Source organism: Heptranchias perlo, chromosome 2 (assembly GCF_035084215.1).
Source record: "Heptranchias perlo isolate sHepPer1 chromosome 2, sHepPer1.hap1, whole genome shotgun sequence".
Classification (NCBI taxonomy): Eukaryota; Metazoa; Chordata; class Chondrichthyes; order Hexanchiformes; family Hexanchidae; genus Heptranchias; species Heptranchias perlo.
In genome coordinates, this window is record NC_090326.1 from 119,418,985 (window position 1) to 119,438,216 (window position 19,232).

Here is a 19,232-nt window from a genome sequence, read left to right on the forward strand (position 1 = left end):
AGTCATTGGACTGCACCATTTTTTTTTACAGCTTACTGCAGTTTCCAGCATCATTTGCTTACAATACTATAAAGCATGCATTAATATTTTCTTTTCTGTAAATGTGAAAAGGAATAAAGTCAGCATACTGAGATGAGACGAGACCAAGGCATTGTGAGAATGATTAACATTTCAGGTACTTTGGCTGATGCCAGGAACATGAGCATTCCTGAATGTTGTTATCTAGTCTGGGCACTTTCTTAGGTTTAGTTTCGAATTATACCATCACAACTGTTATTTTAAAATGTGCAGTAGAACTGGAGACACTCATAATCTTCATGCAGAATTGTCAATATAAAATGTCTGGAACATCCTGTAGCCTCAGGGATTTCCAATACATTAAAGAGAGCACTCTTTAAAAACAGGTCTATGCTTGCCAAGCAAGGGTACCTCCATCTGGTAGTTGTATCTACTGAGCTTTAGAGAAAACACAAAATATATTTCCTTAAACAACTTGAAATTCCTGTGCTGAAATATAGGTGTGTCCATTTGTTCACTGTTTAATGGGTATCATTTCCAAAAGCAGCTTTCTTTTCTTCATATCAAACTCATGTTTAGTGCGATCACCTCTATACAAGAATGTAGTTGTTTAGAGCCATTGTATAAGCTACTAATTTTAAGTTTAGCTGCCATACTATACATATATATATATATATATATATATATATATAAATATATGGCCGCTAACCATAATAACCACACAGTAGGCTACTGAATCTTTCAATATTTGGTTTTAAGACAACCAGGGGGGTAGAATTTCTGCAGAGGTTCTCCCAATCTCCAGCACTAACTTCGACAGGAGGTTGACGCAAACCACAGAGAAATGACCTACACAGCCTCTGGCCCTGGTTTTAAAGGGGGAGGGGGGGAGGTGGGCAGGTACAGTGCGCACGAGCCCCAAAGCGGGTGGCGAACCGGGGAAATCCATTTCAACTGCCTTCCCGCCGTATCCAAATGTTAACCTGTTCTTTTGAGCAGGCGAGCAGGACACCAGCAGTAAGGAAGCGGGATCCTTCTTTAATTATGCAGATTGGATCCCGATAATGCAATATTTGTTGGAGGCCTGAGCGGGAAAGCAGTGATGGCTTCCCCGGTCAGGCCAGACCTGCCAGGAGGTGGATCGTGGGCAAGAAGAGGCCCAGTCAGGTAAGTTTTAAAATTTAATTTTAGGTTTCTTTGCAGGCCAGGAGGAGCAGGAGGGCAGACAATGCAAACTATGGCAGATGATTGGGAGAACCTACACAGAAATTCCAGGCACACATGTTTACTTACTATAAACTCAAACTAGCTAGATTTCATTCATCAGGGTGGCATGGAATTTTAAACAACTCCACATTATAAACACAGTGATTGTTTCCCTCAGAACTTTCAATATCAGTCGGTCAAATGGAGTCTCTGCCCGCCAAGCTGCTAATTAGAGAGGGCTCCAGCCAATCAAGTGTCCTGCTCTCTTTTCAAACGGCTTAAAAATTGACATTAATCAAAGTCACTATTTTTTTAATTTTAAGCAGCAACATGCAGACTATTCCCCCCACCACCCACCCCAGAAAATCCTGAAACAAACCCAGCAGATGATACACCTCTCACGATTTAATCAAACCAAAAAGTGAAGGATTTTGAGACAGTTACTTGACATTTCCTTATGACTTCCTATATCTTGAAAAGAGACAATTATTTGTCATATCTTGAAAAACCTGGTGTGAGTCAGCAGAATCGCGCGATGCACTCTGGACTTGTTTACGAACTGTGATCAACCACACAGACTGTTCAAACTGTTAAAATCGTGAGTGAATAGGCATGTGGTGTGTCAAGATTAGCAGAGATACCCGTTACTCTTCATGGTCTTTATTAATGACCTGGACAGTGGTGTTGGGAGTATGGTAAGTAAGTTTGTAGGTGACACCAAAATCTGTACAAGGTGGTAGAGGAGTACAATCAAATCCAAAAAGATTTAGATGTGCTAGGGGAGTGGGACACACATTGGAAAATGGTGTTTAATTTAGATAAATATAGTGTTACGCATGTTTGGTGGGGCCAACACAGAAAACACGTATCATTTGCAGGGAACAATACTGAAAGAGGTTGAGCGACAACAAGATCTTGGTGTTATTGTGTACAGATCACTAAAGGTTCATGACCAATGTAGAGAAACTATAGCTAAAGCTAGAAGGTATTGGGTTGTTTAATAAAACCACTCAGTATAAATCAAAGGACACCATTTTGACACTATACAGGTCGCTGGTCAGACCGCATCTAGAGTCCTGTGCCCAGTTTTGGTCCCCCCTCATGGTTGGTGATATGGTGGCCTTGGAAAAGGTCCAGAGAAGAGCTACAAGAATGATTCCTAGCTTAAAGAACCTCAGCTACTCAGATGGGCTCAAGGTCCTCGGTCTATTCACTTTAGAGCAGCGTAGACTTAGAGGTGACCTGATAGAGGCCTATAACATAATTAAAGGGCTGGATAGCATGACTGTTCGTAGATTATTTCAGTTTAACAGATTAGGGAGGACCAGGGGACGTGAGTTTATACTATGGAAGAGTAGGAATAGCCTGGATGTTAGATAGTTCTTCTTTTCCCAGAGAATTGAGAGTCTCTGGAATACATTGCCAGCTGGTGTGATGGGTGCTGACTCTCTCTATGCTTCCAAGTGGGAGCTGGACCAGTTTCTGACTGGGGCAGAGATCACATCATATAGAAGGTAAGTGTCTTTATAGATAACACTTGGTCCATGTGATTTCCTGGACTGGTTTCGATCACGTGAGGGGGGTGGAGAGGAATTTTACAGGGTATTTTTTCCCTTATTAGCCCTGGGTTTTTTCTGCTTTTTGTCTCTCCCAGGAGATTACATGGCTGTGGGGGTGGGTGTGAGGGGGGGAGGTCAGGGGAGGGAAGAAGTGTTTAGCCATGATGGTCAGGCCATTATGGTGTGGGGCAGGCTTGATGCACCAGCTGGTCTCTTCCTGCCCGTCAATTTTGTATGTTCGTATAAAGGAATGGGTAACAATTACTGGAAAAAGCTTGATGCACAAGTGAACGTAACCTATCAGGATATGTGACCACCCAAATGACAAATCAAGAGTGGTTGAAGAGGACGATCGTGCCAGCAATCACGTGCTGTCCACGCCACTAAGGAAGGATAAAAGAAGATAGAATTAGCCACTTCGGTGTGAGCCAATGGCGAGGAAACATACCGTCTAAGAAGATAGACATTGGGAAGAACCCTCATGAACAAAGAGGTCGATCACCTCAGCGTTCCGAGTGCACTGCAACCCATTCAAAGGTTGTATGTATCTAAGCCATTAAAGTTAAGGGAACTGTATCATCGTATTACACTGATAATTATATTAAGAAGTGTACAACTTAAACTAAAAAGTAGAGTGTTGTGAGAACAATTGAATTTGTTTGAAACTCATTACTCCACTCAGTATATTAAGACTAAGAGATAGGGAAGTGATTAAACTTACAAAAGCTATTCATCAATATTGAAAGTAAGCAATCTCTATTAACGGCCTAAAATGCTTGTCAATGAATGTGACCATTCCAGTTAAGTGACCCATTATGTTTCCTGTTATTCTCATTTTTTTTTAATCAATCTCTATATGTAAGGACTGTTAGAGCTGGGATGCCTAGAACTGAATTGACGTGCTCTTCCTTGAAAAATAATTGCGGTGATACCGATTTAACCCCTTACATGCTGATTCTAGCCATATAACAGTACAAAAATTCCATTTTACCAAACGCCCTTCATCAAATGCATTCTCTTGCTGCTATTCTAATGTGCATAAACTTATATTTATGCATAGCCCGTCTGCCATTCCTTAGCCCAGCCTCTTAATTAGTTTAGATCTCTTTGTATACTATCAATCTCCCTCACACTCATTACCTGGCAAAGTAGCTTGGTGTCATCACCAAACCTTACAATATCACAAGAATAAATAAATAGCGTGAACAGCAGGAGTCCCAGCATAGATCCCTGTGGAATTCAACTGCTCACTATCCCTCCCGAGTTTTTTTTTCCATTGATCATCACCTTCTTCATCTGTTGCTAAACCAGTTTTGAATCCAGTAAGCTAATGTACCAACTGTTATTGTCAGTTCCAGCCAACAGTTTCTATATCAGTGAGCATTACCGTCATTTTCTCTATACATTAGCCTGATGATTTGGGACGATGCATACTAATTCTTGAAACCATTTCCTCTGGTTTTAATTTAGGGGTTTTCAAATGTACTCTATTGTAATCTGAAAAACTTGTTTTGTGAGCATTTTTTTTTTACAAATGTCAAGCAGAGGATACCAATCGCAGAGTGAATACAATGCAAATGAACTGAGTGGATCTCAGTTTTCATTTTTTCTCTGAAACGTATTCTTGCTAAAGTATGCATATCTTTTGCAAGTCAGCTCCCTGCAGAGTAACCAGTCAAATGTATCAACCAGTTTTACAGTTCTTGTACTGTAATCACTGTAATCAAAACCTTCACAAAATGACTGCAATAGCCACATTGAAAAATGTCTTGCTGTGATTTTGCTGCAAAGTGATTCATATTAAATGTTCTGCTGGGCATGTAAGTGAACTCCATTTAGTGTCACATTTTGGATTTGCAAAGGTACAACAATTATCTTGAAGATAAGGTAATCTTTATTTATAATAAACCATGTTCAGATTTCACATGAATCGGTATTGGGACTCTACTGTTTCTAACTTATATTAACAACTTCAATTTAGAAGCTCAATGGAAGTTATTCAAATTTGCAGATGATACCAAGCTTTGGAGCGGCATGGGGGGAGAGGATGCAGTACTGGTGTGGGAATGGAGAGAGGAAATCTGAAGAGGCAGCTAGGAATCTGTAGGAAGTATTAGATAAAATATTAGTGAAAGGAACAGCAGCAGATAAGATTTAATATAAACAAGTTTAGAGTATTGAGAAAATGGACTGAAATGCTTCATGAGTGGTGTATACATTGCTAAGTCACAACACTTAACATATCCAATCAACAAAGCAATCGGAATTCTGAATTAAATAACCAAAAGAGCAGAGTACAATTCTGAGGACATCATGGTTAAGCTATACAGTGCTCTGGTCAGACCATGTCTTGAGTATTGTATCCATTTCTGGTCACCAAGACATAGAAAAGGCATTGAAGTCCCAGAGGTAGTGCAGAAAAAAGATGCAGGTTAATCCCAAGTGTCAGTGGACTGAGTTATGAAGAACGACTGAAGAAACTTGGGCTTTTCAGCTTGAAAGGATGTGATGGACAAGGGACCTCATAGAGCATACAAAACAACAACTGGTATAGAAAACGTAAATCTGGAACACAACTTCACAACAGTAGAGCACAAGTTAAAAGTAGCAAAAGGCAAATTTAGGGCTGATATCAGAAATTTCTTAATAAAGGGAATGATCAACAGGTGGGATATACTTCTGGGTAGACTAATGGAAGCAAAGGCCCCGGAATCATTTCATAAGCAGTTTGTTGCTGTGATGGGGGATTATAGGTTTATTCTGGATGGCTGAGCTAAAATGGGCCAAAAGTCCTTCCTTTATTTTGTGATTTTGTGAGATCTGAGAAACCACCTCCACAAAACTACAAATGGCTTTCAGCTGTTCATATATCCACTGAATGAGTTAAATACTTACACATGCAAAATTTATTCATTTGAACATGTGAGCATTTCATTCAGAACTAAGAAATTCATACTTATAAATTCAAGTCAGCCACTCTTGATTTGGAGAGTGTAGACATATTTAGCATATACAATAGTTTTGTGCAGTTATGAGTGAAATGAATAGAACTGCTCACACCAAATTAATAAACAACAAGGCCACAGCTCAAGCATGCACACTATAATATCACATGACATTAACTAGTGCAGTACACAATTGTATGTATGTCAATGCCTCCACTGTATATTGTGGAAACTGGCAAGATGACAATATTTCCTCATCCAGTTTATTTCCAGTGGGTGCTCACTGCAGTATTTTATTAATTAGAACTTGCTTATGCTAAAGATGGACATATGGGTTGAAATTATAATTATATACAGTAGCTAATGTACTTCATAGTCAGCGGGAGTTAGGCTGGATCAGGTTGTGAAGTCACAGCAACCCAGGTTTGAGTAAATTTGGGCCAGGGACAAAGCTAGAATTTGCCAGCTGGACTTGCGACCATTTCATCTTTTTCATTAGTTAAGGAGCTTCTAAGTTGCCTGAAACATCTCAAAATAAGTGTTTTTGTAGGTGTGTCATGTTGGTTTCTAATGGGTGGGATCAGTGAATGTGGGCACCATGAAAACTTCAACAGGAAACAGCGGAGTACCCACCAGGGATTAAAAAAGACCAGAAACATGAGTACTTTACATTTTACCCAAAAAGGAAATTATACCCCCTCATGGTTTTGTGCACAGGCTTGCAGTGTGGGCGCATAAATGGCAAATGAAATTCAATATAGTGTGAGTTGATTAATGAATACATTTAAAAGTGGGCAAGAGGAAAGAAAAGGAATAAACACATATGGCACAGTAAAAAAACAAAAACCTTTAAAGTGACAATATAGAGTGGAATGTCCAGGTCGTCACATGTGACAAGGTACCTTGCCCATTGCTCATGATTTTCTAATGCATGATTGCAGAATTAAGAAAATCTACCCTTAATTATTAAAATTTGATAAATCAAAAAAAAGTGGTATCTTCACATGTATTTCTTTTTGTGTGAATCCAATTCCAAGGTGGGGGAAATTTAGTGAAAAAATCAATGCAAGTACAAACGGGAGTTTTTATTTTGTACTTATGCTGATTTTTTAAACAAAATTATTGAAGAATTTCACCTGGGGGAGGGGGTAGGGCAATGTCTAAGAACTAAACATAAAGAGCCTAAAATTCCATGGACTATAGCCGTTCATATGGTTTCCCTTGGGGTTCCACCAGTCTCCCACTAGATTTATGATGGAAGACCAATAGAATCTCTGCAGTATTTCAGGACCAAACAGTTCACAAATTCTTATCTGCTCTCTCTGATGTGCAGAAAAAGAACAGCACATTTCAGGTCTCTCTTTCCCCAACCCTTGATGGCTGATGTTAAGATTTCTGCTGCAGCATAAAAATAGAAATTGCATTATGCTATGTTAAATTATGTTAATGAATCATTGGTGGCTGGTGTCTGCAATAGTGTCTATTTTTTTGTCCTTGTAGCAGCTTCCCAGCAACTGAAATGATAAGTTTGTTGTTTAAAAAAAATAATTTGGGCATCCCCAAATAGATGAGTGAGTTTATTTAGTGAGTAGTCTAGTCATGCAAACCAGGATGATCAAAGGTTCTATACAGAGGTACTGTACCTTGATCAGAGTGGCGGTTGTGACACTACAATTGGCTTCAGCACCTCTGACGAGAGAAGGGAAAATCATGTCAGATTCCCAATCTTGATTGCTATGCAGTGACCCCCGCTGGAAGTGCATATGGGTGGAAACCAGGTGAGGAAAGCATGGATTCAGTTGTGATGGCCCCACCTGGGTCAAATGGCCTGCTGGCATTTCACTGTCAAAGCTTAAAACCTGAATGATAGTTAAGACTATCTCCTTTAACTCTAAAGGGCCAATTTTACAATTGTGCACTCCTGCATGGAGCCTCACCCGTCAGGAGCACCTATCTGGAAATTGTGGGCACTTCCCAATTTTCTGTCCATATCTTACTATGTGCTCTCTGTGGGTAAGACTCCCTGCAGAGGATGCAATTTCCTGAAATTGGCCCTTAAATCATTTTTACATTTTTGCAATGTAATTTCTATTTGCCTCTTTTTCTTTTGTCTTATATATATCAAGTGCATTACAAACAAGACAACAGAGCAGGGGGACTTTCATTTCATGACTGAAAACTAGTTTTGAATCCAGCTCAGATTATTGGGATGAAAGTTTGTTCTCCTGGCTAGCTCCAATGCTGTTCTCAACAAAGTTTGCAGTACAAAACTGTCCATACTTCACTAACTGGGCAATCTCACAAGTGATCAAAAGAATAGATGTGAAGGAAACAGAAATCTGACAATGGTGTCACAGGGATGCTTTACTGAATGTAAAGTCAGGGTACGTTGCTGGGGATGTTCAACACTACAGGTAAATTTTGCAAGGCCAGGCCCTCATCCACAGCCAACAGTGGTCATAATATCTGGCACATGCTCAGTTTCCTGCACGCCCAAATTTACAAGGTGCGATTTGGGAATTTAATATTTAATGAGGCTTTTCAGGTCCCATTTCAAATTTTCCAAGTTTAGACAAGGTTTTGCCCACAGCATTAGTTAGCCTTACCCATGAAAACTGGCCCCATGAGTGCTCGAGCAGATAAGGCCTGACTAATAGGCTTTCTTAAAGCTTGTTTGTTGTTTGCATTTGGAAATTGATTATTTTTGCTGCTAGTGTTTAGAAGCTTGTGCACTCACCATGGTGTATATATTTATTGGGGTGCCTGATAATGACCTTTTGCACAATCCTCACTCTTGCTCTTCTGAACTTCTGTTTAAAGTGCTTCAATTCAAGTACCATTGAGGAAGACTGGGAGGATGGACATGACTGATGAAGTGCTTCCAAAGTGGGACAAGCAATTGTGGTGTCAGGAAAAGGTAGGGTGCGGCGAGCCTCTTAAGACGATGTCCCTGCAACAGCTGCAGCCACATGTGATAAAGCTGTGCCTGCTCTCTTTTAGTGCAATCCTTTGTGAGACCCAGCTACGGTGAAAAAGTTGTCTGGCCAGTCACCTCATCGGATCTTTCTGCATGTCATTGATGCTGGGCACTGCAGGCAGAAGCCCAACTGGCAGCATGAGAATGATCTGTAAAGTATCTCTCATGTGGGTTTAGCTATCAATGCTTCGCCTAAAAAGGGTGTAAGGACAAACCCAGCAACTACAGGCCAGTCAGTTTAACCTCGGTGGTGGGGAAAGTTTTAGGAACGATAACCCAGGACAGAATTAGCAGTCACTTGGACAAAGGTGGATTGATTAGGGAAAGCCAGCACGGATTTGTTAAAGGCAAATTATGTTTAACTAACTTGATAGAGTTTTTTGATGAGGTAACAGAGAGGGTAGATGAGGACAATGCAGTTGATATGGTGTATATGGACTTTCAAAGGGCGTATGATAAAGTGTCGCATAATAGGCTTGTCATCAAGATTGAAGCCCGTGGAATAAAAGGGGCAGTAGCAGCATGGATACAGAATTGGCTAAGTAACAGGAAGCAGAGAGTAGTGGTGAACGGCTGTTTTTCAGACTGGAGGGAGGTGTACAGTGGTGTTACCCAGGGTTCGGTACTAGGACCACTGCTTTTCTTGATATATATTAATGACTTGGACTTGGGTGTACAGGGCACAATTTCCAAATTTGCAGATGACACAAATCTTGCAAGTGTAGTGAACAGTGAGGAGGATAGTGATAGACTTCAAGAGGATATAGACAGGCTGGTGAAATAGGCGGCCACCTGGTAAATGCGAAGTGATACATTTCGGTAGGAAGAATGAGGAAAGGCAATATAAACTAAAGGGCACAACTCTAAAAGGGATACAGGAACAGAGAGATCTCGGGTAAATGTGCACAAATCGTTGAAAGTGGCAGGGCAGGTTGAGAAAGCGGTTAAAGAAGGATACGGGATCCTGGGCTTTATAAATAGAAGCATAGAGTACAAAAGCAAAGAAGTCATGATGAATCTTTATAAAACACTGGTTCGACCACAACTGGAGAATTGTGTCCAGTTCTGGGCACCGCACTTTAGGAAAAATGTGAAGGCCTTAGAGAGGGTGCAGAAGAGATTTACTAGAATGATTCCAGGGACGAGGGACTTTAGTTACGTGGATAGACTTGAGAAGCTGGGGTTGTTCTCCTTGGAACAGAGAAGGTTGAGAGGAGATTTGATGGAGGTATTTAAAATCACGAAGGGTCTAGACAGATTAGATAGAGAGAAACCGTTCCCATTGGCAGAAGGGTTTAGAACCAGAGGTCATAGATTTAAGATGATTGGAAAAAGAACCAAAAGTGACATGAGGAAAAACTTTTTTACACAGCGAGTGGTTAGGATCTGGAATGCACTGCCCGAGCTGGTGGTGGAGGCGGATTCAATTGTGGCTTTCGAAAGGGAACTGGATAAGTACTTGAAAGGAAAAAAATTGCAGGGCTACAGGGATAGGGTGGAGGAGTGGGACTAGCTGGATTGCTCTTGCATAGAGCCGGCACTGACTCAATGGACTCCTTCTGTGCTGTAACCTTTCTATGATTCTATAAACGATCTTCAAAATCTTCCCATCTGGCAGAAGCAGACTTCTTTTAATTGGGTTTCCAAGATCTCAATGGCAGAAGTCACAGCACTCCAGAGAAAATGTTGCAAAGAAGAGAGCATGTTCTTTGTGATAGCAATACTGAGTTGGAACAGAACTTTCAAGCAGTAAGCAAAAGGTGTTAGGATGTCCCACTGCAAGTGTGCCCTGCACCTTGTATTGCATGCAACAGTGTATAAAGGAGTCCAGCTACCTCAGCACCTCCAAATAAACATTGGGAAGACGGAAGCTATTGTCTTCGGTCCCTGCCACAAACTCCGTTTCCCTGGCCACCGATTCCATTCCTCTCCCTGGCCACTGTCTCAGGTTGAACCAGACTGTTCGCAACCTCAGCAACCTATATTCTCTGAGCTGAGCTTCCGACCCAATATCCTCTCCATCACAAAGACCGCCTACTTCTACCTCCATATTATCACCGGTCACTGCCCCTGCCTCAGCCCATCCTCTGCTGAAATCCTCACCCATGCTATTATTACCTCCAGACTCGACTATTCCAATACCCTCCTGGCCGGCCTCCCATCTTTCACCCTCCATAAACTTGATCTTATCCAAAACTCTGCTGCCCCGTATCCTAACTTGCACCTAGCCCCGTTCACCCATTACCCCTGTACTCGCTGACCTATATTGGCTCCCAGTCCACCAACACAACAAATTTAAAATTCTCATGCTCATGTTCAAATCCCTCCAGGGCCTCACCCTTCCCTATCTCCGTAACCTGCTCCAGCCCTACTACCCTCTGAGGACTCTGCGTTCCTTGAACTCAGTCTCTTATGCATCCCTCACTTCCTTTGCCCCACCAATGGCGCTGTGCCTTCAGTCATCTAGACCCTAACCTCTGGAATTCCCTCCCTAAACCACTCCGCCACTCCACCTTTCTCTCCATTTTTAAGATGCTCCTCAAAACCTACCTCTTTGACCAAGCTTTTGGTCACCTGTCCAAATATCCTTTGGCTCAATGTCAATTTTTGTCTGATTACGCTCCTGTAAAGCACCTTGGGACGTGTTACTACGCTGAATGCACTATATAAATGCAAGTTGTTATTGATTTGAAAGAGGTATTTAAAATTATGATGGGATGGGACCAAGTGGATGGAAATAGACTGTTTCCAATTATTGAGGGGTTTAGAATAAGGGGATATAGATATAAGATTAAATTTAAGAGATTTAGAACAGAGAGCAGGAGGAATTTTTTCACACAGAAGTGCGTGAGGCTGTTGAATCAGATTCAAGCAGAGACCATGTCAACATAAGAATAGGTTAGATATATAGTTGATGGAAAGAGGATAAAGGGACATAAGAACAGAGTGGGCACTTGGTATTAGAACTGCTGCTTGTGTGGAAGATAAAAACCAACATGGACTGGTTTGGTAAAGCAGCCTGTTTCTGTGTTGTAATTTCTATGTGATTCTATGTAATAGCAGGCTTACACATGCCAGCAATGCAGCCTCCTTTTGCCCCCTAAAATTGTGCATTGGAAACTTTGGCATAATGAAATGAGGGGACATGAGGTTAGGGGCATGAATTTCCAACCTGCATTGCCAGCAATGTTCCTACCTGACATAAAACCAAGAATGAAGATCAAAAATGGCACCCCATATACAAACAAAAGTTACCAATATCAATTTATTTCACAAATCAGGTGAAAAATATTGGCCCAAATTTTAACTCTGTTAGAAGTTAAAATAAGGCGAGTCACTAACCCAATGTGCTCCTGTTGCCTTCCAGCTGGGTCCCGATATTAACCTGCTCTTTTGAGCAGGCTGAGCAGGACCCCCTCAAGAAGGCAGCGAGGCCCTTCTTTAAAAACACAGATCAGGTCCCGATGATGTCGTTGAGACCCGACTGCAATTTTAGTTTGAAGCCTGAGCAGGGAAGCAGTGACGGATTCCCCGTCAGGCCAAACCTGCCGGGAGCTGGATCTTGGACCTGAAGAGGCCCAGGCAGGTAAGTTTAAATTTTTAAAAATTTAACTTTCCTTTTGGGCAGGAGGAGCAGAGTGCTCCTCACAAGGAAACCTTGGCCTGGCCTTCTCCGATCGCCCTCACCCCTACCACTTACCTGACTGCCAGGGACAGTTCTCACGGTCCTGCCACCTGAAATCCCGCTTCCGCCTGCCGGCCAGCCTGATAATGGTTCTGACTGGGTTTAGGCAGGAGTCGGAAGAAATTTATTGAAATGAGGCACAGTCAAACCTTGACGTCTCCGTTGTTTCTAGGTGCACCACCCGCTTCGGGGCTTGCACGCAACGTTTACTCCCCCCCCCCCCCCCAATTAAAATCAGGGCCACGGTTTCTGAAGTTAATGATGAGTTTGCTTGGAGCAGAACAGGAAGCCAAAGATGGAAAGGTCAGAATTGAAATTGGAGGTGCCATAAAAATGGCGATCCATAGGAAGGCCAGGATTATGCTCGTAGAGACAGAATGGAGATGATCGTACTTGCGGATAGAATGCAGTTGGGTGACTGTTTTGGAGCAATCTCTATTCTGTTCACAGGCATGATCCCAACCGCCTTGTGGTTCATCATTCAACCCCTCCCACTCCTACTCCCACTTTGACTACACTTAACTTAAGGCTCCAGTGAAGCTCATGTAAACTTTAAGAATGATTGGGGTAATTTTGCAAGGCTCCGTTCTCAGCGTGATGCCTCGCTAGCAGAAAGTGCAAGTCAGAAAATGTTAGTCCTATCTCTGCTCCCGTGCTCATTGTTAGTGAGGCTCTGTGCTGGGGGCAGAGACTCACCAATTTACTCCCAATATCTCATCTATCTATTTGGTATGCTGCAGGTCTAAGGTACGAGAAAAGGCCCTGAAATTCTGGGAATGCTTTCAAGGGAGGTGAAATGTGACAGAAGGGGACTTCTGCCAACTGCTTTGTCCTGCTGTTGACGCCAGCCCAAATCACTGGGATGGGGTAATTTACATATTTGAGCTGGGGAGCCCAAGCCTGAAATGGCACAAGAGAGATACCTGTCCCGATGAGATGGCAGAACTCGAAGTGGCACTCTGCCCTTCAGAGAGGGGACACCCAAGACCCTGGGGCCAATGATTTAAAAAGCTTAACTAAACTTTAATCCCTACAGGGAATGTCTGAGCAGCCGGTTTAAGGTTATCAATCCCTCTGGGATCAATTAACAGTCAAAAAAACAATTAGGAAAGCAAAGAGGAACTACTAAATTAAATTATCAAGGAATATAAAAAGAAATAGTAAAGTATTCTACAGGCACATGAATAACAAAATCAGAATAGGGATAGGGCCACTAAGTGATGAACAAGATAAACTCACAGGTAATGACAGCGAAATGGCAGAAATATTAAATAGTCACTTTGCCTCAGTATTTACCAGGGAGACTAACATGGTGGGCATGACATTAGAAGAGATCAAAAAGGACATAAAAACATTTAAGATATAAAGGGGGGAGATAATTGATAAACTAATCAAACTTTGAGATGCATATTAAGAGAGGTTAGGGAGGAGATAGCAGAGGCACTATTACATATATATAAAAATTCATTAGAAACTGAAATAGTGCCAGAGGACTGGCGGACTGCTAATATGATTCCTATATTTAAAAAGGGAGATAGAACAAGTCCAGTGAGCTATAAACCAGTTAGCTTAATGTCAGTGGTAGGAAAGATAATGGAATCTTTACTCAAAGATGCAATAGAAAAACATCTAGAGAACCAAAATATGATAAATAGTCAGCATGGATTTCAAAAGGGATGGTTATGCTTGACCAACCTTACTGAATTCTTTGAAGAAGTAACAGAAAGAGTAGACAAGGATAATGCAGCACATAGAATAGAATCATAGAAGTTTACAACATGGAAACAGGCCCTTCGGCCCAACATGTCCATGTCGCCCAGTTTATACCACTAAGCTAATCCCAGTTGCCTGCACTTGGCCCATATCCCTCTATACCCATCTTACCCATGTAACTGTCCAAATGCTTTTTAAAAGACAAAATTGTACCCGCCTCTACTACTGCCTCTGGCAGCTCGTTCCAGACACTCACCACCCTTTGAGTGAAAAAATTGCCCCTCTGGACCCTTTTGTATTTCTCCCCTCTCACCTTAAATCTATGCCCCCTCGTTATAGACTCCCCTACCTTTGGGAAAAGATTTTGACTATCTACCTTATCTATGCCCCTCATTATTTTATAGACTTCTATAAGATCACCCCTAAACCTCCTACTCTCCAGGGAAAAAAGTCTCAGTCTATCCAACCTCTCCCGATAAGTCAAACCATCAAGTCCCGGTAGCATCCTAGTAAATCTTTTCTGCACTCTTTCTAGTTTAATAATATCCTTTCTATAATCGGGTGACCAGAACTGTACACAGTACTCCAAGTGTGGCCTCACCAATGCCCTGTACAACTTCAACAAGACATCCCAACTCCTGTATTCAATGTTCTGACCAATGAAACCAAGCATGCTGAATGCCTTCTTCACCACCCTATCCACCTGTGACTCCACTTTCAAGGAGCTATGAATCTGTACTCCTAGATCTCTTTGTTCTATAACTCTCCCCAACGCCCTACCATTAACGGAGTAGGTCCTGGCCCGATTCGATCTACCAAAATGCATCACCTCACATTTATCTAAATTAAACTCCATCTGCCATTCATCGGCCCACTGGCCCAATTTATCAAGATCCCGTTGCAATCCTAGATAACCTTCTTCACTGTCCACAATGCCACCAATCTTGGTGTCATCTGCAAACTTACTAACCATGCCTCCTAAATTCTCATCCAAATCATTAATATAAATAACAAATAACAGCGGACCCAGCACCGATCCCTGAGGCACACCGCTGGTCACAGGCCTCCAGTTTGAAAAACAACCCTCTACAACCACCCTCTGTCTTCTGCCGTCAATCCAATTTTGTATCCAATTGGCTACCTCACCTTGGATCCCGTGAGATCTAACCTTATGTAACAACCTACCATGCGGTACCTTGTCAAAGGCTTTGCTAAAGTCCATGTAGACCACGTCTACTGCACAGCCCTCATCTATCTTCTTGGTTACCCCTTCAAAAAACTCAATCAAATTTGTGAGACATGATTTTCCTCTCACAAAACCATGCTGACTGTTTCTAATCAGTCCCTGCCTCTCTAAATGCCCGTAGATCCTGTCTCTCAGAATACCCTCTAACATGTAATATATTTGGATTTTCAAAAGGCCTTCGATAAGGTACCGCATTGTAGACTCGTGGCTAAGGTCAGAGCAGGTGGAGTCAGAAGACAAGTAGCAGAATGGAGAGCAAGTTGGCTACAAAACAGAAAACAGAGAGTAAGGGCTCGATTTTCGCACTCGTGATCAGGTGCGTTCGTGGCGGGGGGGCTGCAAAAATCGGGGATTCCCGGGGCGGGTCCGGAGCCCGGCTCCAACCTGCCCCATTTCCGGGTTCCCACTGATGCGCTGACGTGCGCGCGCAGCCCCCGCATGTGGGACCCCTGCATGTGGGACTCCCGCCGGCAATTAAAGTCGGCGGGGTGCCACTTAAAGTACTTGAACAGGTACTTCAGGATGTTTACAGACCTGATTGACCTGTTATTTCAGGAGGGATGGGACTTTGCAACTGACTGAGACTGTTTCCCGTACTGGGGGAAACACTCCCAGTTCAAATGGACGTGTTGCAGCCATCAGCCTGTGGCAGCTGCAAAGGTCCATTTGACAGGTGGGGAGGGGGGGACCCTCACTCATTGCAGGAGGCCACTCTGTCACTTTGGACAAAGTTTGGCCTCCACCACCCTCCTCCTAACAACAAAATTCACCAACTTGCACACTTACCCCGGGGTCCAGAGACATGTACCTACCTTGCGGACCCCCTCAGATGTACACCTTCTGGATGGGGGCCGCTGTAGCTGCAGCCATGACCTCCTCGGAGGGCGAACAGCATCACCAGCCTCGCCGATCACGCCGTCTACCTCTGACACGTGGAGCTCCACAACACAGTGCTGTGACACATCCACCTGCGCAGCAGGAGGGAGGGCAACCGCAGAGAGAGATGCGTCGCAGAGGGCACTACCCTCGCCACAGGGTCCACAGACCGAGGCTCAGCTTCCTGCTCCTCTCTGAGCAGCAGTGCACACGGAGGCTCAGAGTCACTCGACATGTAGTTGTGGACACCTGCAGCCTCCTTCATGCCAAGCTGCTCCCGGCTGGCCCGAGCACCATCTTCTCACCTGTCGCTGTCAAAGTCACCACTGCCCTCAACAACTTCTCCTCCACGTCCTTCCAGGGTGCCACCGGGGACATCGCCGATGTCTCTCAGTCGTCTGCACAAAAGAGCCCTGCAAATACACCTACACCCACTCTGCAGTGACACAATGGGTGGCATCAGTTGTGGGTCTTCATTGCGATCCTCAGGAAAGGGCATTATTGCACAAACCAGACAAGATTCGCAAAGATGTGGCAGTAGTGGTGCCAATATAATATGTAATGTGAGTTGATCAGAAATTAAATATAAGTAAAAACCATGACAAACCCTCAAACACCCTTGTGCATCCCCTTCATGCTCACGACACGTTTGCCTTACGCTTCCTACTGCACATATGTGATGCATGCCCTGTGGATGCAGCACAGGTAGTGGCAGGTTGAGTGAGGCTGACTGTGAAAGAGATGCATGAGAGGGTATGAGATAGAGCCATGAGATTGTACGAGGATTGGGTTGAGTGGTAGTGGCGGGATGAGTACTGGCGAGGTGAGTAAGTGCAGGTAAGATGAGGATGAGGTTTGAGTGGGTGTGAGGGGTGATGTGACAGAGTAGTGTTGGCAGTGCAGAAGGAAATGTGGGGTGGGGGCGGTGATGTGGCAGATGGAGCGTAGGGGAATGAGTAAGTGTACTCACTTTGGCTGACCTACTTAGGTCATTGCAGCGCCTCCTGCACTGTATGCAGGTTGGCGATTTGTTGGTGGTGCAGGTGACCTCCTCTGCCACCTCGAGCCAGGCCTTCTTGGTAGCAGATGCAGGCCGCTTCCTTCTGCCCGCCGGGGGGGGGGGGGGGGGGGCCAAGATCTCTGTCCTCCTCCTCCTCCTCATCCCATCCAATAAGAGCTGGAGTGAGGCATCATTAACCTGGGAGCAGCCTTCCCCCTGGGCTGCTCCATGCTGTAATTTTTCCTATTTCTTGCAGCATCAGTCAGTGGAGGACTGCCCCTTTAAATAGAGCTCCTCCAGCTGACAGACCTTACTGCGCATGCGCAGTCCGCCCGCCGCGCAGCTTAGCAGCGGGGAACCCGGAAGAACAGGTAAGTGGATCCAATCAGCCTGCGATCGCGCGCGGGGCAGACTGATTTCACCGGGCGTGTTACCCACGCGCCCAATCTACCCGCCGCCATGGTAATATCGGGCCCTAAGGGTTAAAGGTAGCTACTCAGACTGGCAAAAGATGGGAAGTGATGTTCCATAAGGATCGGTGCTGGGACCACTGTTGTTCATAATTTACATCAACGATTTGGATTCGGGAATCGTAAGTACAATTTCAAAATTTATGGATGTCGCCAAATTTGGGGGTGTAGTTAATACAAAGGAAGAATGCGTCAAAATGCAAGAGGACATTAATATACTTGCAGAATGGGCATATAATTGGCGAATTCATTTCAATATAGATAAATGTGAGGTCGTGCATTTTGGTCGGAAGAATAAGGAAGCCACATACTGCTTGGATAATAAGAGTTTAAATGGGATAGAGGAGCAAAGGGATTTAGGAGTACAGCAATGATGCAGGTTATTAAGGCCATTTAAAAGGCAAATCAAGAACTGGGGTTCATTTCTAGAGGGATAGAATTGAAAAGCAGAGAAGTTATGTTAAACTTGTATAGAACCTTGTTTAGACCACATTTGGAGTACTGTGAACAGTTCTGGTTTCCATATTATAGAAAGGATATAGATGCATTGGAGAGGGTGCAAAAAAGATCCACAAGGATGATACCAGAACTGAGAGGATCTACTTATCAGGAAAGGCTGAACAGGCCACGGCTCTTTTCTCTAGAAAAGAGAAGGCTGAGGGGTGACCGTATAGAGGTCTTTAAGATAATGAAAGGGTTTGATAGGGTAGATGTAGAGAAAATATTTCCACTTGTGGTCATAAATATAAAATAGTCGCTAATAAATCCAATAAGGAACTCAGGAGAAACTTCTTTACCCAAATAGTGGTAAGAATGTGGAACGCACTACCACAAGGAGTAGTTGAGGCAAATAGAATAGATGCATTTAAGGGGTAAGCACATGTAGGAAAAAGGGATAGAAGGGTATGCTGATAGGGTTAGATGAAGTAGGGAGGGAGGAGACTCGTGGAACATAAACACCGGCATAGGCCAGTTGGGCCGAATGGCCTATTTCTGTGCTGTAGTTTTGATGTAATGAACTTTGATCGCTCAAAACAGAACCCATGCCTTCTCTCAGCAGATGTGAGTTCCTCTGGGCCTATCAGGGTGCCTGGGAATGCCCCCAAAGTCTGTCCAGGATGTCAAGGGAGTGAGTTCAAAAATTGCCCATCGTCCCCCGGCCCAATTTCCTGCGTAAGTTACACGGGGCAGAACCGAGTGGATCCAGATCCTGCCCCATATCTCCTCTCCTCCACCAGGATTGCACTATATTTCTGAGCTCCCTGATCCTGCAATTTTGGGCCCAAGGACTTTAGACCTGAACTCTTTCCCCCATTTTCCTGACAGTCTCTGCCATTCACATTCTACATTGTCTTTACCATTTTACAGCTGTTTTACTTTTATTTTCCTGATGATTTTTCATAGACTGCCGTTTTAATTATCATCCAACACTTTCCACTTCTTTCCAGTTTTTACAACGATCAGTTCACAGACTATTAAAACCCATTTCCTGCTTTTGTAACAGTTGCTGACCTATCTGACTGCATGTGACAGATTC

General features: G+C 43.4%; 1 long non-coding RNA gene across 1 annotated transcript in view; it reads left to right on the forward strand.

Moving 5' to 3' along the window:
• The first annotated feature begins 1,833 nt into the window (after positions 1 to 1,833).
• LOC137342555 (uncharacterized) overlaps positions 1,834 to 19,232 on the forward strand; it is a 29,647-nt gene continuing 12,248 nt past the window's right edge. Inside the window, exons 1-2 of the long non-coding RNA XR_010967288.1 lie at positions 1,834 to 1,919; positions 8,549 to 8,645. This is a non-coding gene — a long non-coding RNA (uncharacterized lncRNA). The remainder of the gene's footprint in view (positions 1,920 to 8,548; positions 8,646 to 19,232) is intronic.